This window comes from Natrix helvetica, assembly GCF_964273705.1.
Source record: "Natrix helvetica genome assembly, chromosome: Z".
In the NCBI taxonomy this organism is placed as follows: Eukaryota; Metazoa; Chordata; class Lepidosauria; order Squamata; family Natricidae; genus Natrix; species Natrix helvetica.
In genome coordinates, this window is record NC_138554.1 from 56,444,505 (window position 1) to 56,458,268 (window position 13,764).

Consider the following 13,764-nt stretch of genomic DNA (forward strand, 5'->3'; position numbering starts at 1 on the left):
TTTTCAAGAGGCAATGGACTTCTTTGTTTTTCTTTGAAGATGTTTCACTTCTCATCCAAGAAGCTTCTTCAAGAGCTCATAAGCTTCTTGAATGAGAAATGAAAACTTCTTCGAAGAAAAAAGAAGAAAACCCAGTTGCCTCTTGAAAAAGGACAACTATGACCTGATTGACTATCTCCATAGACATTATTCCAGTGGTTCAGCACTGAGCAGGAAGTAAGGAAAGGATATGTGACGTTCATTTAATTTAACTTATTTATAGATAAATGTACCAGAGTATATAGGGAATACTTATAGTGGTGTCTGAAATGTATAGGTTGAATGTATGTAGAGGATCCTGAGTTGTTAGTTGAAACTTGAATGATTCACAGCAAATACTAAATAATCTGCTATAATAAGGGTTATGATTAGAAAAACTAATGTATTAAGAAAGGTAGTTGTGGGTAATAATGGAAAATGGAATCAATGACTGCAAGTTTTGCACATACATGTTGAAAAATAAAAGCAAACAGATGAATTTGTCGACCTTACAAAATGTTTACAATAGATGCCTTTAACAAGACAGCTATGTCTGAAATCAGTTAGAGTGCCAATAGATACATCATTGGAAGAACTAAAGAACCACATTAGAAATAGAATGCCCTAGAGAAAATATCTCTATGTGGTCACAAAATAGCATCAGTAACTTGATGGCACACAATTAGATATACACAACTAAGCCTGTAGGTTGGAATACTATTTCCAGAAACCCTTTGGTTCTCCATATCTCAGTCCCACTGAACTGAGTCAGAACTGAAAAGGTTTCTTGGATGAGAAGCGAAACATTTTCAAGGAAAAATCCAGTGGCCTTTTGAAAAAAGCACCTTTGGGATATTGCATCTAAGATAATCTAAAAGGTTTTGATGTATGTGAAAGTAACCATTTATCCCTTGAAGATATTGTTTAGATTCCACCTTTCCAAAACAATCACTTTGAGATCTGCTATAGAACTTCCTGGGAGGCTGAAATGTCCTAATATTATTTGTCCTTGTTTTGAATATAGATGTCAAACTTTGGACTTGAGTATAGATGTTTGTTTCATTAAATCTTAAATAGAATCCAGAGGAGCATTGCTGGCACATAAGAATGCCTATCACAATGGAAGAAAATGGTAGGAGTTATTGAGGTCATTTAATAAGACATTTATTTATAAGGTCCAGTTGCTTAAAATATCATAACAGAATCTCAAGTTAAAGAGGGGCTTCAGGGGTAAGAGTTAAGAAAGTGTTGTTCTAGGTCAGCCATGAACTTTTTGGTATATATAGGAGCTGTATGTGCCACGGCTATGTCTCTGACTTGCAAATGCAAAGTAGATATGGGCAAATAAACAATAATACGATATACTATGTTGGCATCAATGATGATGATATTGGTTGCTTGAAATCCATGTTTTGGGGGAATGTTGATATATAGTGTTTCAATATCCACAATGACTAAATTGTATTTATAAAAAAGAATACAGGTAATGCTCAACTTATAACAGTTTATTTAGCAATTGTTCAAAATTTCAGTGGTACTGAAAAAAGTACTGTTTTTACACCTATGACCATTGCAGCATCCCCATGGTCATGTGATCAAAGTCAATAGGGAAGCCAGATTCACTTAACAACTGTGTTACCAACTTAACAATTGCAGTGATTCACTTAACAAGTGCAGCAAGAAAGATCATAAAATGGGACAAAACTCATGTAAATGTTTCATTTGGCAACAAGAATTTTGGGCTCAATTGTGGTAATAATTTGAGGATTATCTGTAGTAGCTCAATATGTTCAGTACTATCTGTACAGTTCAATATGGATGCAACCACAGCCTATCAATCACTAGGCATATTGAGGCACTATATATATCAGAAGGCCTGTATCAAACACCTGGTTTCATAAATTGTAGAGAACTATAACTACAAGATGAGATTTGGCATCAGTCAGAAAATAAAATCCAAAACCTGCAAATTCCAACCTAGACATTTTATCTCTTTCTACAGAATAAAAGTCTTCTGAATAAAATGTCCTTCCACTTGGATCCGGTTTCTCCAAGTTCCAAGGAGATTGCAAGGGCAAACCATGCCCTTTCTTCAGCCTCAGTTCTCACGTCACCTTGTCCTCAGTTTGTTTTAAAACTCTAATCCCTAGAGAGGTAACCCAATTTGCATGTGACCATGAGACGAGTCTCAGTCTTGTGGAGATGTATAACGTGGCTAAGCCTATATCCAGCAGTCAGGCAAACAAGCACATTCACATCAGTGGGAAAATAGACAGGGAAATGTTAGGGCAAATAATTATAAACTACTTTCTATAATCTGTTGAAAAGAATGGAAGCTTTGAAACTTACCCTGAAGATTAGGTTTTGTGGAATAGGGCATTTTGTCTAGAGAATTTTAACACATCTTGTAACGTAGTTTTCTCCAGCTGGGTCCTCCTTTTCAAGTGCAATTGATCCTTTACCTTAGACCATCTCAGTTCTGTTTGTTTTCCTTCTCTCCCACCCCCCTCATCTTCTTTGTGCTAGAAAAATAAAGGGAATTTGTGCACATGAGAGAGAGAGATAGAGAGAGAGAGAGAGAGAGAGAGAGAGAGAGAGAGAGAGAGAGAGAGAGAGAGAGAGAATGGTTGGCAGATGGAAGATCAATTACTTTTACAAAAAGGTGCTTTTTAACTTCAGACACTTTATTAAAATCAATTATTCTCTCTCTCTCTCTCTCTCTCTCTCTCTCTCTCTCTCTCTCTCTCTCTCACACACACACACACACACACACACACTGGTCTGTCCCTGTCCCTTTCTGAATATAATGTTTGCAGATATGTGAAACAAACATACAAATATGATATATGAGTTGTGTCAACACATTTACTGGATGAAGAAAATCTCAGTGATTTATTTCAGTTGGAATTAGCAACCTAGATTGTAGAGATGGATACTGTGCAGAATTTTTTTTTCATATAGTGAATAGTGAGATAGCTGTAAATTCAGGGTCATCTTTCTTTCAGGTACTGTGTTAGCCCCAGAATTTGAGATGTAGGTTGAGCTAACCTCCCCCTCCTCAAACTAAAATAACAGATAAGAGAGCACAGTTCTTGCTGAATGTAGCAGTGGTAGCTGTCTCCCTCCCACTCCTTTGCTATTTGTGAACGCCTGTGTTGCCTAAACTCCCTCTCTCTCTTTCACTTCCTAACACCTACTAGGCATCCAGATTCAGTGTCTACAATATACCAACTGCCAAGTTTATATTCTATCTGGATCTTCCCTTATTCCCGGCTAGCTGCTCTTCTGATGGACCTTCTTTCTTCCACGTTTTGTCTGTGCCAAGGTGGAGGCTCCCTCTCTTAAATAAGTGTTTCTTAAATAAGAAATAAGATTCTATCAACAGCTGATCCTTTTCAGGAGTGCTGATTTATTTGCTGGTGGCAAGGTACTCTGAGTACCATGGGAGGAAAGCATCCTATCATTTTTGTACCTTTTTCTGGATATGTGCTTTTCCTGGTAGCTATGATTATTAAGATTACAGCACAGCAGCAGTATCACTATTCCTTCCTCAGCATTATTAGATTGCCCTTATGTCCATACTGGGATTTCACTCCCTGATAATTGATTTGTTAACTGAATTGAAATATAGTACAAATCTGGACAGTTTATAAGTACATAGTTGTTATGAATGCCAGCCATCGTACAAAGTAACATAGAGAATTGTTTAATAAATCAAGACTTGTAGTCATTTCAGATGGAAAACATAGTTTCCCTCTTTTAGTAGGAATCAAAATATTAAAAAATATCTGTGTCATTTACAGTTCCATCTTGCTTTCAGTGATTAATCAATTAAGTATAAACTAGAGCAAAAAGGGGATATAGGAGGCTGCATGAAAGTGGTAATTTGGCTGGAACAATGCATGTTTTCTAGCAGACAGATTATTTATTTACAGGATATAAAGTATAGGAATGGGCAAAGCATACCACCTATCTAATAATATCCTCCCAGAAAGAAAATCTGCTTGTGGGGAGCGCTCTGCTATTGAATAGCAAACTTTCTCAAGAGGTTGTGAGTTTTGGGAAAAGACATTTGCAATTCTGTTTCTGTGTCTTTGAAGGGAAAGGTGTTATGGCTGCTTGGTGAAACTGTTTCTCAGATATAGCAGAAATATAGCTCAAATCAATAAAGTTACCTTAAGGTTACCGTTACGATAAACTAAGATACATAAATCACTAGCATACTAGAGGAAAAACTGAATCAAATACCTGATCAAAAAGGATCAGATAGATATAAAGGTTACTGTATTTAATCAAGGCACATATTGGTGCAGTTGCCTATTGGTAAAATATCAGCACAGCAAAACCACTAAATAATGTTGCAGGCATGAGGCTTTTGTCCCTTGTTATGTTGTTCATATGCCCTATCAGAGCCTTTCATATTCCACTGAAGTGCATATATCTATCTCACTTGATAAGTATGCTGGTGTGAGCTGGCTGTAATTGTGATAAAATTGGCAGAACTGGAGTGTGCTAATTTGGGTGAGATGGTGGTGGTTATTTTAATTTTAATATATTGTAATCCAACTTATAAATAAATTCAAATTCCATTTCTTGTCTTCTTCCTCTACACTTATTTTAGATTGTACAATTTTAGATCATATGTGTCCTGAGCAAGGAATACATCTTAAATTCTTATATTCAGTTAATGTGATGGGGAATTTTGGAGAAATTACACAGGTATTCCCAAAGGAACTTTTTCAAGAGGCAACTGGACTTTCTGATTTTTCTTTGAAGACATTCTTCAGTTCTTCTCTTGAATGAGAAGTGAAGTGTCTTCAAAGAAAAACCAGAAAGTCCAGTTGCCTCTTGAAAAAGCACCTTTGCGAGAACCATGACCTAAATGACTAAGAATCTCCATAGACATACACAAGTATTCATTCTCTGGACAATTAATTTTTCTGTTGGATTTCAGAGATGGTAGAAAGACTTGTGTTGTGCATTTTTACTTGTGTTGGTAAGTGATTTCTTTTACAAATAACTAGATGTTTTATAGACAGTAACACGAGTTTTAAAAACAATACAGTGTAGTGGTAAAGGTGTTGGGCTAGAAACAGGAAGATCCCAATTTAAGACCTCCCTCAGCCATGGAAGGTGATTGGGTTGTGGGGTGGGGAAAAAGATGTGCTAACTCCATATATTTCCTTGAGCACCTGAAAAACATCAGTGAGAATATACGTAAATCTAACAAAATAAATCAATGAGAAAAGGTCATAGGACCATAATTAAAAGTCCCCCAAGTCCAGAAGCTGTAGGTGTGATCTTTCAGTGCTTTAAGCTTCAGGATTAGGAATTGTTTGGAGACTCCCAAAGGATGCACCTTTAGTGGGACCTATGGAATGTGCAGCCATTTGATACTGCTAGTCAACAGATAAATCCTTCCAAATAACCTGTTGAGAAGGACCGCTGCAGGCGATTTCAAGGGACTAGATGACCCATTCCAAAATCCTTGCAGGACCTCCGCTCTTTTTGGGGGAGCTTCTCTGGGGAAGGGCATCTGATTGGCCAGATTCGGAGTTGGACTTCAAGAACTTTTGACTGCCACTGCTGTTTCTCAGAGCGACATTTGATCTCCACGACAGGCTACCAAGACGGTTGGTTGTCTATCGCGGGGATCCTCATCTCTCTCCCGCATATACACACTCAGACATATCCACCGACCGCGTCCCCTTTGCAGCTCCGCGCCCGCGTTTTGATGGAGGAAGAAGAAGGCAATAAGCAGTGGGGATTCAGCGGAGCCGGAGGGGAGAGACAGAGGTGGGGAGAGAAAGAGCGAAGTAGGATGGGAAGCTCGAGGGGCTGAGAGATTGCTGCGCGCGCATTCACACACAAAGGAGACGAAGGAGGAAACAAGCAGTGCCGCGCTTTGTGTGCTGAGGGGGGCGAAGCGCCGGCGTCTCCCACTTTCCTTGGAAGCAGTAGCGAGCAGAGGTGCGCCGAGAGATCGGCCTCGTTGGGACAGTTGGGGTCTCGGCGCGCAGCGACGCCCTTTGGTAAGTGGCGAATGTCCGATTGCAGCGGCCAGATGCTCTGGACTGGCGGGCGCGGCGGATGCAGAGAGGGCAAGATGCAAAAGAGGCCTTGTTTGGGGTTGGTGGGGCAAAAGGCTCGCCCGATAGGCTCCAGGTTTCGGAAAAGAGAGCGGACCTGGAACTTTGGCTTCGTTCTCCTGCTTGCGTGCACTGGCGCAAAGAGGTGTGCCTACTGGTGCGCTGTGGAGAAGGAGAAGGATGGGAGAGGTGCAAGGCTAAGAATAACTGTTGCATTTGTGCTTTCAAAGCGAAGAGATGGCGGCACTCCGGCTGCTTGAGCCTTACCTTCTTGAATGACTTGTAAAGTGCTCGGTGCTGTATAAAAACCCGGCGTTCACTCTAAGACTCTGGTCCTTATCTCAGGAAGCGAACCGTCTAAGTCGAATGAATGACCGTGTTGATAACAGGGAGCACGGCATCAAAAGTAGCTTCCTGGGCTCCTTTGGGATGGAATTGGCCTTTCTGAGGTTTGATCTCGTTATATTTCTGCTTTGGCTTCACTTGAAGAAAAAACTCTGTGGGAATTTTGCAGTAGTTTGATGATTCGGAAACAGAAGTGTTGGCTGCTCAGATTTGTCTTGAGTGCAGTATTGGGTTCTGAACTGGAATCCCTGCTTCCAATTCAATTCAAGGCTAGGATGGGGGATTTGGCTGTAAACAGGATATCCTATGGCTATAGTTGTACAATACATTGAAACAAAACTGGCCAGCCACATTTTACCCTGATGCGTTGCACCTTCTTTCCCATTTGATTGATTCAATGAGTATTTGTAGGTTTCTCCAACTGCCATATTTTTAAAAGCACAGGTACACAAAACAGAAGTGATGGAATCTAACAAGTCAAAATGCTGGCATTTAAAAAAATATCCAAAAATCTGTTCAACTTTATACTATCCTTGAGAAGTCATATTGCAATTGCAATTCTACGTAGAATTGCATTTCTATTTCAAATAAATAGAAAGGTTCTAATTTGTACAAAGCCAATTTAATCTAGTAGTTACGGCACCAGGCAAGAAATCAGAAAACTGAGTTCCAGTCCTGCCTTAAGCATGAAAGCCAGCTGAGTGGTTTTGGATCCATCACTCTCTCTCAGTCCAGTCAGTCTCACAGAGTTGTTGATCTCACTCCCTGTTCTCAACCTTTTCTTCATCACAGACTCCTTTAAATATCTTTTTGTGGCCAGAGATCATGGCCATGGGCCCCCCAGATTTAAATCATAATATTTCTTCAAGCCTCCATGGACCCCCTGTGATGACATAGCAGGCCCCCCCAGGGGTCCATGGGCCACAGGTTGAGAATCACTGCCCTAGTGAATTACCTTGTTTCCTAGAGAGTGTGGGAACAAATGCACACTAGCATTTTAAAAAATATTTTATGTATACATTTTCCTTTAGTAAACATAAAAACTCATTATCTACATGAACAGTGTGTTGTCTGAGTAAAGTTAGTTTTGAAAAAATAATAGTAATAATAATATTCATATCATTGATAATAATCACATAATAATATTTGTTTATCCATACTAATAAACCTCCATTATCATTCTCTTAAACTTTTGAGTTTCTAACTTTTTTTTTAATCTTTTGAGCTCCTTTAATATCCTGGAACAGCTGATTACCGATAGAAATGACAGAAATCTGCTATAGCTTTGTAAAGTACTATATAGCCCATAAATCTCCCCTCCCTTTCGGTTTGCAAAGGGTAGGAATAATCGTATCATCTTCAAGGCTGATTTTTAAAAAGCTGTTTGTGTGTGGATAGCCTTGGATCTGGGTATCATTCATATTAATCCAAATTACAATAATAATAATATTGGTAATCTTTATCATATTTATCAAACTTAGGTGATCCTTATAGTATTATTTAAGCAACCACAAAAAAGCCTAACATCAGAAAACCTCTAATCTTTCTATTATTTTTGTTTATTCTATTAAAATATACATTCTAATATTTCCCCTAATTTTATTTCTGTCTTTTCAGCTTACAACAAGCTCCCTTAATGTTTAAAAGGCAATTCTTTCTATCCATCATCCCTTATCCTCATTAGTGCTTCAATTTTTATCCATTTTTTTACTCGCCTCCCACACTCCTCATCTTTATTTCTATCTCTATATTTCTTGTTCAGTCTAAGCCTCCCAGTACAAACATGCTGGCAGTTCTCACAAATGTCTGCCCATGTCTCAATCTCCTTATCAAAGGTATCTTCCTGTGTATCCAATCGTTGCTTTATCTGTTTTATTTTCTTCAATCTTTCTTCCTTTATTGTCTGGTGCTTCAGTCCTATTTTGTGCTCCAGTCCTTGATTTATTTGTTGACACTTCATCTGTTCTTTTCACTCCTTTTGCTTGCCATTTGTCTGGTCTTCCTCTTCATCAAGCTTTTGCTTCATATGCTGGTTTTTCTGATTCATGTTTTTTTCTTTTTTTGTAGTCTGGTTTGCTGGTTTAAGTAGTCCATTTTATTTTTCTGTTGTTTCACCAATTCATGGGCAGTTGGGTCTTTATTCATTGCACAATACTTTCCATTTTCTCGTCTATACAATCCATTGATATTTTAATGCTTTGCAACAACAAAGTCATCTCATTAAAAAGTCCTCTCATTTCCACACCTATTCCTTCAACTCCAGTCTTGATAGCAATATAAGTACATTAAACAGTAAAAGTCTCAATCTATTTCAAAAAGAGTTCAAAATTATAAGTTTCTAACCCTTCATAGATGGCATATTCCTTTCACATTTCATGCGGCCTTATTTCCAGCAGATGTTAGTTTCAGTTAAAAGCCATTTATTTCAAACCAAAGTCATTTATTTAGATGGACCAGTTCTAACATTTACTCCATATTCTAATAGTCCAAGCTATTTTCCAAATTCCTTAAATCTGCTCTATGATTTTGGTCTTTTATTCTGATTACCCAGAATTTCTTTTATAAAATGTCTCTCTTATTTCCACCTCTGGTAAATCTAAGACAATAAACAATTAAAGGTCACAACACTCCACCGAATATCAGATATTCGTTTCCTCCTCTGTAAATTTCCCGTAGTCTAGGAGTCACTCTTCCTTTCATCAGTAGATGGCAATTTTGACTTACTTTACAACATAGATCTCGGAAGTGCTTTCTTTCACAGCTTAAACAATTATCTTTTTAGACTCTCTTATCATGTATTTTTTTATTTTCCTTGGGGCTAATGCTAAATAGAAGAAGAAGAATCTCACCCAGAAACAATAATTGTTCATTCTCTTCACTCCAACACTTTCTTAGGTGTTTTGGCTGTCCACAGCTTCATGGCAGTCATGTTGACTGCCGCTGCTCCTTGTCTTCGGATGAGGGGGATTTTCCAAGTCAAAGAGGAGAAGGTGCAAGGTGCCCCCCTTTACTTCACCACCCCTACAGGGTGGCTATGGATCCTTTTGAAGCCCTCTGAGAGAGAGAGCTTGGAGTGAGGCCGCAGAGCTTGAGGTCCTCACCTCTGATGCCACTGGAAACACAGCTGGAAGTCGAGTTTTCTAACTTCGAGTTTTCTAACTTCTGCCATTGGTAAATCGAATCCCACGTTAAAAAATAAAAAGTAAAGCTAATGAAAAAATGTTGACAGTTTTCAATATTTAACATTAAAAAATCTTGCTTAGTTAGGCACAATAAGCAAAAACTGTAATTTTTGATAAATTAGCAAATATTCTAACTATAAAATTAGTTTGTAACGTAGTTAGTGATAAGTAACTTACAGAGAGATGATGTTACAGGATACTAGAAAGATTTAGCTGCAAAAAAAATATTGGAAGTCAATTTTGTTTTTTAATAATCAAAGATGGATTCAAAATACATGCTAGGGTATATATAATATATATACTTTAGAATAAATGGTTCTGCAAAAATATTACAAGGAATTGGGAGAAATCATATTTCAGTTGTAGTTAAAGGACAGGGTTGATCAGGGGCTCAAACTTTTTAAACGGGACCAATTCATAGTCCCTTAGACTGTTGGAGGGGGAGACTGGTTGTGTGGGCATGGCTAGGAGCTCATGTGACTGGGTGGGTGTGGCCAGTTTAGTAGTCCATTAAGCAATACACACAAATAAAATTTTAATTTTGCTCCTGGGGGTGTTTTATTTGCTTTTGTTTGCATGTTGCTCTTCTGGTTGCCATGTCAGTTTTGCAACAATTTTTCTCAGCCCCAAAGCCTTTATAATCAACAGTCTCTCTCTCTCTCCCTCCCTCCCTCCCTCCCTCCCTCCCTCCCCCCTCTCTCTGTGTTTCTTGTCTCTCTCTGTGTGTCTCTGGTCTCTCTCACTCTTTCCCTCTCCCCCCCCTCTCCCTCTCTCTCTCTCTCTCTCTCTCTCTCTCTCTCTATCTATCTATATATATATATATATATCTGTCCTTCTCTGCCTCTCTCTCTCTGTCCTTCTCTGTCTGTCTGTCTGTCTGTCTGTCTGTCTGTCTGTCTGTCTGTCTGTCTATCACTCTCTTCTGGAGTCAGGGGAGGTAAAAAGCAGGGTGTGTGGATGCTCCAGGAAGCCTCCGTGTGCCCCATTTCGCACGTCTCCTGCCTCCAGTAGCATTCTGCAGGCCAAAAATGTGCTAAAGCAGGCCCGTTGTTGGCCTCCTGGGGCATCCGCACACCCTGTTTTTCACTCCCCTTGCTTCCAGAAGCACTCTGCAGACCAAAAATGGGCTAAAACAGGCCTGTTTTTGACCTGCTGGGGCGCTTGCACACCGTTTTCACTTCCCCTGCCTCCAGTAGCACTCCGCAGGCCACAAATGTTGGCCTTACCTTCCAGGGCTCCACAGGGCTTGCAAAGATAAGTTCTGTGCTTGGCTGAAGGGTGGGACCAGCAAGTGGGTGGGGCAATGTGGGTGGGGCAGCCTCGTGGTCCTGTGTGGGTCGGATTAATGGCTTCAGTGGGCTGTATGCGGCCCATGGGTCGTAGTTTGAGGACCCCTGGTGTTGATGCTTAGAAGTACTAACTTTTTTCTCTATGACATACTATTCAAAAAATTGTAGAATAAAGACGTCTCATTTTTGAGGCTATGAATGGGATTCTGGAATTCACCCTGAGTTAGTTTAATTTTAAAGAAATTCTGAAATGTTGTACTCTTTGCTGGCTCCCTTGGGATGTCTTGCAACATTATGAGCATCCACAGAAAAGGAAAGGAGAACAAATGATGCAATATGTCATGATGTAAGCCCCATGACATCAGCTATCAGAGTTCAAGAACATAATCACAATAGTTGTGACAATTGTCATTTGAACATCATCGTGAATGGTGCAGTCGCTATGAATAATATCACTGATGAAGCCAATGAAGGAGCTCTGGTTTATCTTTAGCTATTGCTTTGTTTAGATTATGTAATAACCAAATGGCCTGAATGCTTAGTGCAAACAAGGAGCAGATTCATTAGTTTGTGAACTTTATTTAGATGAAGTATGCCTATTTCAGTTACATTTAGTTGGCTTTTGTTTAGAACAGGCTATTTGTCTAGAGATGAAGAATATGCAAAACAGTTCTTATGAAGAAAAGTCAAATTCTCTGTTGACAATAAAAGTGAAAAAATAGAGGAAACAGCAAAGTCCTTCTCTGCACTGTGTTTTTTCCAATAACTCTTTCTACTGTTAGAAGAATGTACTTTAGTAGTAGTATCTTTGATAGTCAGATATTTCTTCTGCTCCCTTGGTATATAGTCCAGCTTTTCATTGCTTCTGAATGATTTATCTTGTACTATTTATTTGGAATTGTAATCCTTTACTTGTAAATGTTTTTATCTTTTTAGGCAACTCTCTAGCCATTTATTCAAAGGCTAGAGAGTCAGAATAATAGCTTTTGGGCAAGTTATCATATAACAGCTAAGCTGTCACTTCCTCTTTAGCCTTTCATTCAGCAAAAAATGTTCCTCCGCCAAAAATTGACTAGAAAAGGGATTCCTGCCAAAGAGATTATCCCAAAGGAAATAGGGTCCTTGTGAAAGGTTAGCTTTCACTCCAGTCAAGTTTTAGCTTGGAAAGTCTTCCCTGACTCAAGTCATTAGAGATACCATGTCATGAATATTCACAGGGGAAAATTGTTTTCTGGACATTGTAATCTATTCAGCAATGTGTCTGTAGTGGTATCGACGGGCACTCATCTTATAAACTATTGATATAAAGTAGTTACCATATATTATTTTAGATAGGCTGCCTTATCTGCAGAAAAATTCGCCCTCAGAACTTCAACCAAAGTACCATGAAAAATATTCCTCCCATGGATAAGCCGAACTTTGAATTTTTAGCTATAACAACAGGTGGAAAATTTCAAATTGTTGCAATGTAATTTATAAAAACCACATAATTTTAAGGCTGTGATGGGCTTTGAAAAAAACCTGAACTTTGGTCCACAGATAACCTGAACCCAATTTTGTGGGTGTATTTTTGAATATATATTTGGGGGGCTTATTTGTTAGTATATATACAATACAATATTGTTGTATGAACTAGTCAACTGAGGGTACTGTAAACCTATACATGATAAGAATGCTAGATTAGGGAATTCAGCTAGTATAATTCTTGTTGTTAGGAACACCATTTGGATTTAAGCTTTTCCACAGTACTATGTGATGGAGGTGAAGAAAAAACCCTTGAAAAAGGCATAAAAAGAACCTTAGCTAGCGAGGAACAGAAATTATTTTGGTTATCCAGTATCTATCTCAAGTAGAGATATGTAATAGGAACTTGTGATTTTGTGCCTTAAGTTCTAAAAAACCCTGTGATAATTAAGTTGTTGCCTCCCCTTACTTAATGGAGAAAAGAGAAAATGAAAGAGGCTGATGGCAGCACACATTCTCATACTGATCACTCATTTAATGACTATAGTTGGAACGGGCAACTCTGTGGTTAAGCAACTCCATTGTTAAGTGAAACTGATTGCTTATGAATTTATTTCAACTTCCCTTTGCTTTACTGATCTGCAAAGGTAGTAAATATAGAATAGAATAGAATTCTTTATTGGCCAAGTGTGATTGGACACTCAAGGAATTTGTCTTTGGTGCATATGCTCTCAGTGTACATAAAAAGACAAGATACATTCATCAAGAATCATAAGGCACAACACTTAATGATTGTCATAAGGTACAAATAAACAATCAGGAAATAATCAATATCAATATAAATCGTAACAATGCAAGCAACAAAGTTACAGTCATGCAGTCATAAGTGGGAGGAGATGGGTGATAGAAACGATGAGGGGATTAATAGTAATAGTAATGCAGCCTTAGTGAATAGTTTGACATTGGTGAGGGAATTATTTGTTTAGCAGAGTAAAGGCGTTCGGGAAAAAACTTGTTGTTGTCGTGGTATGCAGTGCTCTATTGCATCGTTTTGAGGATAGGAGCTGAAACAATTTATGTCCAGAGTGTGATGGGTCTGTAAGAGTAAGGTTCTACATTTAGGCAACAAAAACGGAATGCACAGGTACAGTATAGATGGTACCTTACTCAGTAGTAGTAACTGTGAAAGGGATCTTGGAGTCCTAGTGGACAACCATTTAAATATGAGCCAGCAGTGTGCAGCAGCTACCAAAAAAGCCAACACAGTTCTAGGCTGCATCAACAGAGGGATAGAATCAAGATCACATGAAGTGTTAATACCACTTTATAATGCCTTGATAAGGCCACACTTGGAATACTGCATTCAGTTTTGGTCAC

At 38.7% G+C, this 13,764-nt stretch overlaps 1 protein-coding gene across 2 annotated transcripts in view; it reads left to right on the plus strand.

The window, feature by feature from the left end:
- Nucleotides 1-5,901: 5,901 nt before the first annotated feature.
- Nucleotides 5,902-13,764, plus strand: part of LIMD2 (LIM domain containing 2) — a 31,267-nt gene continuing 23,404 nt past the window's right edge. For both annotated transcript variants that reach the window (XM_081970078.1, XM_081970079.1), the window contains exon 1: nucleotides 5,902-6,050. The gene's annotated coding sequence lies outside the window, so the exon portion shown is untranslated. The remainder of the gene's footprint in view (nucleotides 6,051-13,764) is intronic.